The sequence below is a fragment of the Bos indicus x Bos taurus genome, chromosome 6 (genome assembly GCF_003369695.1).
Source record: "Bos indicus x Bos taurus breed Angus x Brahman F1 hybrid chromosome 6, Bos_hybrid_MaternalHap_v2.0, whole genome shotgun sequence".
NCBI lineage: Eukaryota > Metazoa > Chordata > Mammalia > Artiodactyla > Bovidae > Bos > Bos indicus x Bos taurus.
The window spans coordinates 36,380,737-36,396,352 of NC_040081.1; the positions used below are offsets into that span (position 1 = coordinate 36,380,737).

Sequence of the window (15,616 nt, forward strand, 5' to 3'; positions counted from 1 at the left end):
TGACACCCCCGCGACCGTCCGCGCACTTACGTGTCCGCACACACACACGCACACACACGTGTCCACACACACCCTCGCCCCAGCTCCGCCCAGGAGGCGGACTCCGACCAGGCGAACCCGGCACGGAATCGGCGAAGTGGGTGTTGCCGGGAACCGCGGTCGCCGAGCCCCCAGACCGCAGAGCAAACTCCTCGCGGAGCCGGAGTCCCTCAAAACGCAGAGGCCTCGGCGGCTCCCATTTCGCCAGGAAGCTTCCGGGCCCTTCACCGCAACGGTGTCACCCGAGCCCCGGAATTTAAATAGGGGCAGGCGAGGAGGAAGGGGAGGATCCTCTTTTTGACTTTCTGCGTCGCAATTCCTCCCAGTTTGCAGGCACCCTAGTCGGGGTGGGGGGCGCTCCCGTCTTTAAAGAGGCTTCCGGCCTCTCCGGGCGCCTGGGCTCTTCAGGTCAGAAGGAGAGCTCTGAAAACGCCTGGAAGGCGTACACGAGGCAGAGGGGCACCCTGCCCGCCCCGCCCCGGCGCAGCCCCGCCGCCCGCGTCCTGCAGGCACTGAAGGCGCCTGGCCCCGACCTCCCCGCGCGCCCGGCTCCGGGTCGCCGCGGAAAGCGCCTGGCAGCCGCAGCCGCGCCTCCGGGAGCCAAGCGCTGACAGCTGAGCCGCGCCGAACGCGGCGGGCGCGCGGCTGCAGGCGCGCGGCTGCAGCCCCGCGGTGCCCTCCTTCCTAGAACCCCAGCCCCCGCCCCGCGCACCTCGGCAGCAGCCGAACCGCCGCTCGGGATTCCGGCTGTGACAGCTCCACCGACCCGGCTTAGGGTTTCTCCGATTTCGGCGTCACAATAATAAGGAAGTTTCCTCGCAAGCCTGCGGGCGGCGGAATGCGCTGGGTAAAGGACGGCCCGGCCGGCCAATGGGCTTCCTTCTGGGGCGGACCTACACCAATGGTGGCCGCGGTGGAGCCGGAGGCGGGGCGGCGAGATCCGCGGGCTGGTAGCCGGGAAAGGCCCAGGCCCTGGAGGGAGGCGGGGGCAGCCCACGGTGACAAGACCACCGCAGGCTCGGCGAGGGAACAGCGGCGTCGGTTTGTATCGGCGAAGATCCGACTGCAAGATACAGAGCATTAGCGCTGGAACTGGATTGCTTTTCACTGGCGGAGAAGGGAGGGACACTAATCAGCGGTTGGTTTTTCAGGTTCTGAGCTCTGAGTCTTAATATTTGTGCGGAGGTGGTCAGAAGCCTTGGGCATAGCGGGTAAAGCTAGAGGTGATAATTGAGGGTGCGTTGTTAAGCACTGTATTCCATCCACAATGGAGGAGTCTTGTTTCACTCGTCTTCGGAGGACTGGAGGAAGCGCCAAGCCGAAAGCCGGGCTGCGCAATGGGACAGGCGGGAAGGAGGTCGGCGCTTTCCTGGGAACCTCGCAGAGAGTTGGGGTGGAAGAGAAAAGCGGCGCAGCAACAGCAGCAACGGACTTGGGGAAGACTAGCGGGGTTGCTGAGAAGCATGAAAAGAAATCAGCGGGAGATCTGAGAGGCACTAAGTGGCCTAAAACCCAGTAATAGATAAAGAAGTTTGTCCTCCCCTACTTTCCCTGGCGCTGAATCTCAGAGCTTCCGTCTCCTCCCCAAGGTCACAGTGCTTTCCGAGTTACCCTGATCCTTGTCTGATCCACAGATAATCTTGTGAAGAAAACATTCTCATAAAAGTGACTTCATGATTCTACCGCACCACCTCCCATACCCCTAAATATGCAACACAGAACAGAAATACAGGGAAAGTACTATTTTAACTCAAAGGAATGACTTAACTCCTGGAAGAATTTTTGTAACCTACCATTTGAACTGGGAAGGTCCTGTGAGGCCAGATTCTTCCCAAGGACATTCAAATCAGGTCAGGTCTGCAGTTATCTTTGAGAATTAACTAGACTGACCAAGCAGAAAAGAAGTTTTGGGGAGTAATACATCCTGGGGATGGGGCACTGTTGGCTGGCATATAAGCTGTCACTGACATGTGGCAAGTTGTCATACGCTGCTGTGACAAGGCAAGAAAGCAAGATCGCAGTTACCAGGTAGCTAACTGTCATCTATGAAAATGATTCCCACCTTTGAAGTTTGAATCACACTGGATACCTTTTTAGAAACTCCAGGGACAAGATTAACACAATTCCCTTATGCTCCAGAGATGTGGCGGCTTCACAAAAGTCCAGGTCTCTTACAAAGACATAATCCCAATTCAGCGATGGTATCACCAAAAAGAATTGGAGGAATGGCAAAAAGAAATCACTGTGGGAAGGAGGTTTCCCCATGGTCGAGAAGGAAAGAATAAGAGTCTATTTTCATGTCCTGTATATGAGGTTTGTAGTAGCATTTAGGTCAATATCTCTGACTCGTGGTTTTTCATATGAAATTTTATCTTGAAAAAAAAGTTGGTTACCTGAGGCTCAAGTATGGAGTTGGGATAGTAGTCAGAATTACAAACTGAGGTACTATAAAGGTCCTTACCAAATAAACATCCAGAACCCTGGGAACTTACTTTTATAGAATAATCAGTGACTGTACACACTCCACTTCATTTTAATTTCTTAACTGAACCAATGTAAAATTGCAGTTTCCTCAATAAGCATGTCCTGCTCCATTTACCAAAATGGCTTTAAATGACCCCAGCAACAACAATAGTCCTAAGAGCAGATATTTAAACTGGCTTGAAGAGGTACCATGGTTTACTTTTTCTATTTCTGTAGCTCTGTCTTCCATCCATTTTTTTCTGACTTCCACATGTTCTCTACCAGATACACTCTACACTGAGCATCAAAATGGAACAGTCCCTATAGTCTTGGAGGGGGAGGCAAACATTAACCAAATAGTCATAATAAGAACTAGACAGTCACTAATCATAAGAAATTGTCCAAAAGAAAAACATTCATGTTAAACATATTTAACCCCAACAAGAACTGTAAACAGAATTGAGCTCCAGTTAATGCTATGTATGCTGAAGTATTTAGGAGGCAATATCTGATGTTGGCAACTTATTCTGAAAATATTTTTATTTTAAAAGATGGACTGACAGATGAATGAAGGGATGGATAGATATGTGATAAATCACGTACAGCAAAAATGTTAAGTATAGATTAACATGGTAGGTAGATGGGTGTTCACCATGCATTACTGCCAACTTTTTTGTGTGTTTGGAAAGTTTATATTAAAAATTGTTGTGAGTGAAGTGAAAGTTGCTCAGTTGTGTCCGAATCTTTGTGACCCCATGGACTATGTCCTATACAGTCCATGGAATTCTCCAGGCCAGAATACTGGAGTGAGTAGCCTTTCCCTTCTCCAAGGGATCTTCCCAACGCAGGGATTGAACCCAGGTTTCCCGCGTTGCAGGCAGATTCTTTACCAGTTGAGTCACAAGGGAGGCTCCCCCAAAAACTGTTGGAACACCAAAAATAAATAATCAAACAAACAAATAAATAGTGGGGTAAAGTCTAAAATAACCTTTGACAAGCAGAAGGGATCACATGGTCCAGCTGAAGCACTGAGCATCAATAAGGCATCTCCAATGGCAGGGGCCATTCCCAAGCCTGCTGCACCTCCACCTGAACGGACATTGATTTGCTCCGTTCTTCACAACTTCTTGAATGCATATGCCTATTTTTGAATTGAAAGAAATTTTAGCGCAGTAAAGCGCAGTAGGAATAAAGTTCTCTGTATTTACTTACACTGCAGACAAACTTTAACTTGGTAAAATTTTGACAGAGACAAACTTCTGGTAAATCAGATTAAACACGTGGGGAAACAGGGAGTTTCCTGGCTGTCCAGTGGTTAGGACTGGGCAGCTTTCACTGTGGTGACCCAAGTTCTACCCCTGGTCAGGAAACAAAGATCCCACAAGCCTCATTATGTGGCCAAAACCAAAAAAAGGGGGGAAAAACCAGGCCATCCACAATATTCTGTCCTACAGGCATATTTTTGAGGAACAGGTGTCTTCATCTCTAGAAAGGGAAAGCAATGATTATTTAGCAGGTAATGGGTATGCACCCTGTAAAAGTACACAATCACAACAGTGTTTCTTGGTACCACAGAGCCTCCAACAAATTACACATTTTGTCAGTCAAGTCAATACTCAACGGAAAAATTGGTTGTAAAACAGTTCTCATATTTTTTTGGTTGTTTAATAGAGTTTATCAAAGAGGCCTATATATTCCCAGGATGGTTGTCTGAGGAGCCCTTACAAATAGCTGAGAAAAGAAAAGGAGCAAAAGGCAAAGGAAAAAAGAAAGATATACCCATTTGAATGCAGAGTTCTAAAGAATAGCAAGAAGAGATAAAAAAAAAACCTTCCTCAGTGATCAGTGCAAAGAAATAGGGGGAAACAATAGCATGGGAAAGACTAGAGATCTCGTCAAGAAAATTAGAGATACCAAGAGAACATTTCATGCAAAGATGGGTACAATAAAGGACAGAAATGGTATGGACCTAACAGAAGCGGGAGATATTAAGAAGAGGTGGCAAGAATACATAGAAGAACTGTGCAAAAAAAAAGATCTTTATGACCCAGATAACCACGATGGTGTGATCACTTACCTGGAGCCAGACATCCTGGAATGCACAGTCAAGTGAGCCTTAGAAAGCATCACTACAAAAAAGCTACTGGAGGTGATAGAATTCCAGTTGACCTATTCCAAATCCTAAAAGATAATGTTGTGAAAGTGCTGCATTCAATAAGCCAGCAAATTTGGAAAACTCAGCAGTGGCCACAGGACTGGAAAAGTTCAGTTTTCATTCCAATCCCAAAGAAAGGCAATGTTTCCAAAGAACGTTCAAACTACCGCACAATTGCACTCATCTCACATGCTACCAAAGTAATGCTCAAAATTCTCCAAGTTAGTGTTCAACAGTATGTGAACCTAGAACTTCCAGATGTACAAGCTGTATTTAGAAAAGGTAGAGAACCAGAGATCAAATTGCCAACATCTGTTGGATCATTGAAAAACCAAGAGAATTCCAGAAAAACATCTACTTCTGCTTTACTGACTATGCCAAAGCCTTTGACTGTCTGGATCACAACAAACTGTGAAAAATTCTTAGAGATGGGGATACCAGACCACCTTACCCACCTCCTGAGAAACCTGTATGCAGGTCAGAAGCAACAGTTAGAACCAGACATGGAACAATGGACTGATTCAAAATTGGGAAAGGAGTACATCAAGGCTATTCTTTGTCACCTGCTTATTTAACTTATATGCAGAGTACATCATGTGAAATGCCAAGCTGGATGAAGCACAAGCTGGAATCAAGATTGCCAGGAGAAATAACAATAACCTCAGATATGCAGGTGACAGCACCCTTATGGCAGAAAGCAGAAAGGAACTAAAGAGCCTTTTGATGAAAGTCAAAGAGGAGAGTGAAAAAGTTGGCTTAAAACTCAACATTCAAAAAATGAAGACCATGGCATCCGGTCCCATCACTTCATGGCAAATAGATGGGGAAACACAATAAAAAGAGTGACAGACTTTATTTTCTTGGACTTCAAAATCACTGCAGTTGATGACTGCAGCCATGAAATTAAAAGATGCTTGCTTCTTGGAAGAAAAGCTATGACAAACCTAGACAGCTTATTAAAAAACAGAGTCATTACTTTGCCGACAAAGGTCCATCTAGTCAAAGCTATGTTTTTTCCAGTAATCATGTATGGATGTGAGAGTTGGAACATAAAGAAAGCTGAGCGCTGACGAATTGATGCTTTTGAACTGTGGTGTTGGAGAAGACTCTTGAGAGTTGCTTGAACTGCAAAGCGATCCAACCAGTCCTTTCATTGGAAGGACTGATGCTGAAGCAGATGCTTCAATACTCTGGCCACCTGATGCAAAGAACTGACTCACTGGAAAAGACTCTCACGCTGGGAAAGATTGAAGGCAGGAGGAGAAGGGGATGACAGAAGATGAAATGGTTGGATGGCATCACTGACTCAATGGACATGAGTTTAAGGAAACTCCAGAAGTTGGTGATGGACAGGGAAGCCTGGTGTGCTGCAGTCCATGGGGTGGCAAAGAGTCAGACATAACTGAGTGACTGAACTGAACTGAAATTATCTAGGGTTATTGAAAACTGTCCTGTAATACATCACATTAATTTATTAATGTGAAAAAATAACTTGGAAGAAAGATATGATAAATCAATATTTCCATCAATAAAATAATCCTTAAGTATTTATTAAAAGTCTTCTATATGTAGAGGACAAGAAGCATCCTTCCTGACTACAAAGATCCTACAGTCATTATGACTAATCCTTTGTTTTTCTTGAAACTATTCATAATTTATGTTTGTATTTGTTCTTATCAAGCCATTTGGATGAGACACAAGCACCTTAGATATAAAAAACTCACTACTGTCATATAGGTGGAAATTAATTAACATTAACAAGATTTGATGGTTGAGCATTTCCTAAGAATGCCTTTAGGGTGAGCTTTGGTTTGTCCCTGAAGATTGCGTGAAATAGAACCTTGGAGCAATTGCATAGTTCATGTTGCAATGAGTGTGATTCATTAATACTTTTCTTAATCCTAGCAGAGGCATCTGCAGTGTGTTGCCTGATTTCTCCCTCTCATTTTTACTAAATAAACCTATACTTTTAGCATACTCCAGAAGAAATAAGTAATCAATGCAGTTACATCTGTAAAGTTGATGTATACTATAACATAATGTAATTTACTTAATATGTCTGTAAAAAAATAAAATAAAACAGTATTGTTTGTGTTTCCAAACCTTATGGCTATCCCCTTGTATAAAGGGGAATGTATTAACTGGTATATAACTTTCTATTGGCCTTTGGCATTTTGTTTTCATCCTATATGTATACACCATGCTTTCTGAATTTGTGTGCCATTAGACACAACCAAGCATGCAGTGAAAGGTGTTAGTCACTCAGTCAGGTCTAACTCTGCAATGCTATGAACTGTAGCCCACCAGGCTCCTCTATCCATGGGATTCTGCAGGCAAAAATACTGGAAAAGGTGCCATTTCTTTCTCCAAAGGATCTTCCCGACACGGATGGAACCTGCATTTCTGGTGTCTTCTGCACTGGCAGGCAGATTCTTTACCACCAGTCCAACTGGGAAGCCTTTTCTGGATTTAACAATATATTAAACGTCTTCAATAGATTTAAATACTATTCTACATCAGTTTAAACAATGCAAATATCCACAAAATATACTATAAGTTAATCTGTTTTCCACTTATTGAATGTTTAAATTATTTTCAATCCTTTGCCATTATAAACAATAGTGCAACATAACTACACATGATGAACACAGCAAAATATCTGCCCTCAGTCTTGATTATTTCCTTAAGATAAATTTCTAAAAGTGCAAATGCTAAGTTAGGCAGAACACAGTCTCTTTAAGTTCTTGTAATGTATTGCCAATATATCTCTAACAAAGGATAACACCAGCCAAGTACCTATGCAGTATTTAAGTAGCCTCTGTCCACTTACCAGTAATGAGGTTGTTTTGTTTCGGTTTGTTTTGGTTTACATTTTTCTTTATGGTACTAATTTTGTAAGCCACCATAAGTCTCAACTAGAACAAAAAAAAAAATCTTCTAGTAAAGTAAAAAGCCCTGTGGTACACATCTAAAAATCAGCTTAACTGTTTCTAAATAGTCATATCGAAAATTAGCTACATGCATAAAAATGTATGATTGAAGTGGCTGGTCTTTTGCTGAAATTCTGTCTGAGATCATATGATTCCCCCAATCCTTCCATATATCTGCCAAAAATAAAAGATTCCAGAAAGGAAGTTCTGTACAAATTCAAACTGTTGTTAATCATTTTCATGTTCAATGCATTGAACAAGCTAGCAACAATGGGTTGCATTACACACAAGCTAGTAACAATGGGTTGATGGTTCACCGAGTTTCATAGCAAACTAAAAAGCAAAACATCAGAATTTGTGTCATCCAGCAATAGAACGGTAGCTGGAGAAGGTATTTATTGTCCCTTTCTAAAAAAAAGAAACTTTAGTGTAATGATTTCTAGCATCCATTATGGTCCAATCACGTTTGCCATCAACTACCTTGTTACATGTACCAGTGTGTCCCACGTGTTATCGAAGAAAGTGTTCTTACTAACCAACCATCAGGTAGGCATTCACTTTCATAGCCTTTAGGGGTAGATTTGTACCATTCCATCCAAGTCCTTGCCTTTTTAATTACTTGGATAAAATTTCAAGGTAAATATCTAACTGTCAGGCTAGAACCAACTAAACTGACCTGTCCAGTACCTGAAATGAAACATACACCCTGGGCCTTATTAGCACTAAGTTCTGATGAAATGTACTGATATTTCTGAGGGTAAATGGGTTGGAGGGTGTCGTGGATTAAATATTTCCCTCCAAAATTCATGTCTACATAAAAATTTCAGAATGTGAACATATTTGGAATAGAGTCCATTAAGATGAGGTCATACTGGATTAGGAAGGCCCTAAATCCAACAACTGGTATCCTTATAAGAAGGCCATGTGAACACACAGAAACACACAGGTAAAGCATCATGTGACGATGGAGATAGAAACTGGAGTGACCAAGTCAAGGAATGCCAAGCAACCACCAAAAGTGAGGGAAAAGGTACAGAGAAAAGATTCTCCATCAGAGCTTCTAGGAGAAACCAACTGCAAAACTTATTTTGAGCTTCAGCCTCCAAAATCATGAGATAATACATTTCTGCTGTTTTAAGCCATCCAGTTTGTGCTACAAAAGTAATACCTACATATATATATATATTCTTTTTTAGATTCTTTTCCCTTCAGTTCAGTTCAGTCGCTCAGTCATGTCCGACTCTTTGCAACCCCATGGACTGTAGCACACCAGGCCTCCCTGTCCATCACCAACTCCCGGAGTTCACTCAAACTCACGTCCATCAAGTCGGTGATGCCATCCAGCCATCTCATCCTCTGTCATCCCCTTCTCCTCCTGCCTTCAATCTTTCCCAGCATCAGGGTCTTTTCAAATGAGTCAGCTCTTCTCATGAGGTGGCCAAAGTATTGGAGTTTCAGCTTCAGCATCAGTCCTTCCAATGAATATTCAGGACTGATTTCCTTTAGGATTGACTGGTTGGATCTCCTTGCAGTCCAAGGGACTCTCAAGAGTCTTCTCCAACACCACAATTCAAAAGCATCAATTCATCAGCGCTCAGCTTTCTTTATGTTCCAACTCTCACATCCATACACGACTACTGGAAAAACCATAGCTTTTACTAGACGGACCTTTGTCGGCAAAGGTCTTTTCCCTTATAGGGTATTATAAGATATTGAGTATTATTCCCTGTGCTATACAGTAGATCCTTGTTGTTTATCTATTATATATATAATAATGTATATATGTTAATCCTAAACTCCTAATTTACCTCTCATTACCCCTGCTATCTTTGGTACCCATAAGTTTTTTATTTTTAATTGGAGTATAATTGCTTTACAATATTGTGTCAGTTTCTGCCCTATGTTAATCAGGCATAGGTATACATTTGTCCCCTCCCCCTTGAACCTCCCTCCCACCTCCCACCCCATCCCACCCCTCTATTTTGTCAGAGATCACCAGGTTGAGCTCCCTGCATCACACAGCAAATTCCCACTGGCTATCTATTTTACATGTAGTAATGTACGTGTTTCAATGTTATTCTTTCAAGTTGTCCCTCCACCTCCTTCCCCCAAAGTGTTCACAAGTCTGTTCTCTATGTCTGCGTCTCCACTGCTGCCCTGAAAATAGGTTTTTCAGAACCATCTTTCTAGATACCATATATATGTGTTAATATACAATATTTGTTTTTCTCTGACTTATTTCATTCCGTATAATAGGCTCTAGTTTCATCTACCTCAGTAGAACTGACTCAAATACTTTCCTCTCTATGGACGAGTAATATTTCATTGTATGCATGTACCACAACCTCTTTACCCATTCATCTGTCAATGGACTTCTAGGTTGCTTCCATGTCCTAGCTATTGTAATTAATGCTTTAATGAACTCTGGGGTATATGTGTCTCTTTCAATTACGGTTTTCTCAAGGTATATGCCCAGAATTGGGATTGTTGGATCATATAGTAGTTTTAGTCCTAGTTTTTTAAGGAATTTCCATACTTTTCTCCATAGTGGCTGTATCAATTTATATTCCCACCAACAATGCAAGAGGGTTCCCTTTTCTCCACACTCTCTACAGAATTTGTTTGTAGATTTTTTGATGATGGCCATTCTGACCAGTCTAAGGTGATACCTGATTGTAGTTTTGATTTGCATTTCTCTAATAATGAGTGATATTGAGCATCTTTTCATGTGCTTACGAGCCATCTGTATGTCTTCTTTGGAGAAATATGTTTTTAGGTCTTCCACCACTATTTCATAGAGTTGTTTATTTTTCTGGTATTGAGCTGCATAAGCTGCTTGTATAATTTGGAAATTAATCCTTTGTTAGTTGTTTCATTTGTTATTATTTTCTCTCATTATGAGGGTTGTCTTTTCACCTTGTTTATAATTTCTTTGCTGTGTGAAAGCTTCTAATTAAGTTCCACTTATTTTTTGTGTTGTTGTTGGTTTTATTTCCATTATTCTATGAGGTGGGTCATAGATAATTATGTCAAGGAGTGTGCTATCTATGTTTTCCTCTAGGAGCTTTTTGATTTCTGGCCTTACATTTAACTCTTTAATCCATTTTGAGTTTATTTTTATGTGTGGTGTTAGGAGGTGTTCTAGTTTCACTCTTATACATGTAACTGTCCAGTTTTCCCAGCACCACTTATTGAAGAGGCTATCTTTTCTCCAATGTATATTTTGGCTTCCTTTTCAAAGATAAGGTGCGAGGGTTTATCTCTGGGCTTTATATTTTGTTCCATTGGCTATATTTCTGCTTTTGTGCCAGTAGTATACTGTCTCGATGACTGTAGCTTTGCAGTATAGTCTTAAGTCAGAAAGGTTGATTCTTCTAGCTCCATTTTTCTTTCTCAAGATTGCTTTGGCTATATAAGGAATTTAGGAAAATGGTACTGAAGAATTTATTTGCAGGGAAGCAATGGAGAAACAGACAGAGAACGGACTTATGGACATGGGGAGAGGGGAGGAGAGGGTGAGATGTATGAAGAGAGTAACATGGAAACTTACATTACCATATGTAAAATAGATAGCCAACGGGAATTTGCTGTATGTCTAAGGAAACTCAAACGGGCTCTGTATCAATCTAGAGGGGTGGGATGCAGAGGGAAATGGGAGGGAGGTTCAAAAGGGAGGGAATATTTTATACCTATGGCTGATTCATGTAGAGGTTTGACAGAAAACAACAAAATTCTGTAAAGCAATTATCCTTCAATTAAAAAATTAATTAATTAAAAAAAAAGATTGCTTTGGCTATTCGGGATCTTTTGTGTTTGGTAACCATAATTTTTTTTTCAGTGTCTGTGAATCTATTTCTGATATGTTGCCCTTTCTGTTTCCTCTTGCTCTTTGCCTATCCCCTTCTGTCCTCTTATCAGATCAGATCAGTCGCTCAGTCGTGTCCGACTCTTTGCGACCCCATGAATCGCAGCACGCCAGGCCTCCCTGTCCATCACCAACTCCCGGAGTTCACTCAGACTCATGCCCATCGAGTCAGTGATGCCATCCAGCCATCTCATCCTCTGGCGTCCCCTTCTCCTCCTGCCCACAATCCCTCCCAGCATCAGAGTCTTTTCCAATGAGTCAACTCTTCACATGAGGTGGCCAAAGTACTGGAGTTTCAGCTTTAGCATCATTCCTTCCAAAGAAATCCCAGGGCTGATCTCCTTTAGAATGGACTGGTTGGATGTCCTTGCAGTCCAAGGGACTCTCAAGAGTCTTCTCCAATACCACAGTTCAAAAGCATCAATTCTTCGGCACTCAGCCTTCTTCACAGTCCAACTCTCACATCCACACATGACCACAGGAAAAACCATAGCCTTGACTATGCATACTATTAATGCATGATTCTCAATTTTCTTTTTTGACCTTCTATCCTTTTGAGAATCTGATGAAACTTATATGCTGTCCCCACAAAATTGGTGCATATATTCACATAAGATTTAATAATAACTCACATAAGATTTCTAGATTGTTCATGGACTCTTTACCTCAACCATTTACCAAATCTAAGAATCTTCTAAGCTCATTCATACTAATATGTAATAATAATACATGTAATATGTAATAATACTTGGCCATTCTCTCCCAGAAGGGAATTTTAAATGAAGTGAGTTCATCTCTAACTAATATAACATATCTAAAGGATATAAGCATCATTGGGCAATGTGGGGGCTGCATTTTCCTCCTAAGGGCCCCTTCCTGAAGCCCCCAAATCAAACCCTCATATAAGGTAGGCTTGATTTTACATACCCTCCCTGGAACACAGGCAAAAAAATATAATTGACTCATGTTTTCCCCCAGAAATTAATGCCACCATAATCTAGACTCAGAATCTTGGAATTACGTTGATTCTCAGAACTTCTCCTTTCATCTAGTCATTCGTCAGAAACCATTTTTCTTTATAAGGTCTTTCATATCCATCTCTTCCTCCATGTATTAATTTCCTATTGCTTCTATTTCTTTGAGCCCCTTTTTTATAACAAATTGCCAGCTACTTAGTGACTTAAAACAACACAAATTTATTCTCTTCTATAGGGATAAAATCAAGGTTTTGGCAAGGCTGATTCCTTCTAGAAGCTCCAGAGGAGAATCTGTTTCTAACAGCAGTTTCTAGAAGCTGCTCACATTCCTGAGCTTGTGTCCACATTACTCCAATCTCTATTTCCATTGTAACATAAAGTTCTCCTAACATTGACCATCCTGCCTCTCTCTTATAAAGACCTTTGTCTTTATAATATCCAGATAGGCTAGGGTGATTTCCCATTTCAAGATTCTTAATCACCTCTGTGGGGCTTCCCAGGTGGTGCTAGTGGTAAAGAACCTGCCTGCCAAGGCAGGAGATATAAGAGACACAGGTTCAATCCCTAGGCTGGGAGTACACCCTGGAGGAGGAAATAGCAATTCACTCCAGTATTCTTTCCTGGGAAATCCCATGGACAGAGGAGCCTGGCAGGCTACAGTCCATGGGATCACAAAGAGTTGGACACAACTGAAGTGACTTAGCACGCACACATGCAATCACATCTGCAAAGTCCCTTTTACCATTTAAGAGAGTATATTCACAGGCTCTGGGCATTAGAACATGAACATCTTTGGGGGACAATATTCTACATCATTTCTTCCTCAGCCCCAGTTTTGGTCCTTATCTGTACCCCTGGAATATGTCAACATTTTCCTAATTGGCTTTCCTGACCCCTGCCTCTGTCCCAATTCCTTTGGTCATTCTAGATGTGATAAATATTCAGCAAAAATTAGTTCTTCATCCTGGTCTTCACCCATTCCAAGACCCTGACCTTAGTTTACTTTGGTCCAATATTGTTCACTCCAATTAAACTGATCTCTACACTCTTCCCCTACACACACACACACACAAACACATTAATGGAGAGACCTATCCAGCATTTTCAGGGAATTCCTCCCTGAAGAGAAAACCTATAAGGTTAAATTTTAAGGATGTAAAGAGATGCCAAATAGGGTAAGAGCATCCCTGGCAGAGGGAAGAGCATATGTGAAAGTTGTGTGGCTGAGAAGAGCTTGTCGTTGTTATGCAATGAAAGGAGTGCCAGATTGCCAATGTGACTGGGGCAGAGTGAGCAGAGAAGGGAGGGGCAGGAGATCACTGCAGAGGAAAAGGCAGGGACATATCATGCCGAGCTTTATAGGGGTTTTAATTTTATTACAAGTGCAATGAGAAACCCCTGGAAGGTTTTGAATAGATCACTAGTTCCTGGAGAGATGGCAAAGAACGGAAGGGGAACAACAGTAGAACTAGAAAGACCAGTTAGGGGGTTATTGAGGTGATTATAGGAATCCAGACTAGAAATAGCCGTGGCTTGGGTTCAGATAATGGCAGTCGAGTTAAGAGAAGTAGATGTAGCCACGATCTATTTTGGAGGTAGCCCAGAAGGGATCTGGAGGGTTGAGAGAGGAAAACCAAAGAGAAGTCCTAGATTTCTGGCTTCAGCAGCTGGTTAGATGGCCGTGATGCACTTACTAAGGTGAAGAAGGTTGAGAGACAAACAGGTTTTAGAATGTAAACACCGTCCTCTAAAAGTATAAGATCCTTATGGGAGCGGCTATGTTTAAACTTTGCTCACCAGTATATACCAGCACCCAGAACACTGCCTGAAGAGCTTCCCAGGGGGCTCAGTGGTAAAGAATCTGCCTGCCAATGCAGAAGACAAAGGTTCGATTCCTGGGTTGGGAACATCCCCTGGAGAGGAAACGGCAATCCACTCCAGTATTCTTATCTGGGGAATCCCAGGGACAGAGGAACCTGTATTCTTGTCTGAGAAATACAATGGATAGAGGAGCCTGATGGGCTACAGTCCACAGGGTTGCAAAAGAGTCGGATATGACTTAGCAATAAACAACAACCATAGCACACTGTATGACATGGGGAACATTAACTGAACTAAGTTTGTTGACAGTCCTGTAACATTCTGATGATTCACTGCTTATAAAAGGGGATACGGTACACTTAAGTGAAATATTAAACAGATATGGAATATAGTGAAAAGATTCGTATTTCAAAGGTATGAAGTGACAATAGCTTATGTCTTTCACATATATGAGCCTTATGTAAAGCAATTTCATAGAATGTCTGATGTAAAGAAAGTCTGATGGTATAAGTTGATATTTTAGAAAGGAAAAAGTCATAAGAACTCCACTGTAGATGAAGGTTCCTTGTTATTACCTGAGTACTTAAATTATATTGTTTTAGAGAACTGATTCTTAATGACATGGCATCAGCCTTGCACTACTAGCTTTTAGTAGTCAGGGGAGAAAACAAGAGAGACAGTGACAGCTGTTGATGTTTGTCAGATTTGACAGGGTAAGGAGGAGCCCTCAAGTGACACTGAGACTAAATCAGTATTCATCTTTTAAACTCCGAGGGCAACATGATGTTTAGCATAGTCACGTTGACATGCTATTCGTGTGGCCCAACACTACTAGAACATGGACTATTCATTGTGAGGAAAGGAGAAATCCTATACAAAAGGATACAAAAATATATATCTTCATTGGTGTTTTACCAATAGGTATCTAGTATCTTTAATACTTTTCAGTACATAATTGGCATCTGGTGCTCTTACTATTCCAAGACAGGCTTTTCAAAAATTGGCACTAGCCATCAACAAATATCAGATTTGATAAGGGAGATTACAAACTCAGCTAAATTTATCTAGACCTGAAATTTTATACCTTGTCTGCTGCTGCTGCTAAGTTGCTTCAGTCGTGTCCGACTCTGTGTGACCCCACAGACGGCAGCCCACCAGGCTCCTCTGTCCCTGGGATTCTCCAGGCAAGAATACTGGAGTGGGTTGCCATTTCCTTCTCCAGTGCATGAAAGTGAAAAGTGAAAGTGAAGCTGCTCAGTCATGTCCAACTCTTTGAGACCCCATGGACTGCAGCCTACGAGGCTCCTCCGTGCGTGGGATTCTCCAGGCAAGAGTACTGGAGTGGGTCGCCATTGCGTTCTCAGAT

The 15,616-nt window shown here is 42.1% G+C and overlaps 1 protein-coding gene across 3 annotated transcripts in view; it reads right to left on the bottom strand.

Annotated features, from left to right (window-relative positions):
• The window catches only part of HERC3 (HECT and RLD domain containing E3 ubiquitin protein ligase 3), a 198,368-nt gene that overhangs the window by 145,464 nt on the left and 37,288 nt on the right, over window positions 1–15,616 (bottom strand). Inside the window, exon 1 of one of the 3 annotated variants that reach the window (XM_027544087.1) lies at window positions 752–1,806. The exons of 1 other annotated variant lie outside the window; for it this stretch is intronic. The gene's annotated coding sequence lies outside the window, so the exon portion shown is untranslated. Of the gene's footprint in view, window positions 1–30; window positions 503–751; window positions 1,807–15,616 lie in introns of those variants that run through there. One more of the 3 variants, XM_027544088.1, reaches the window with a different exon arrangement.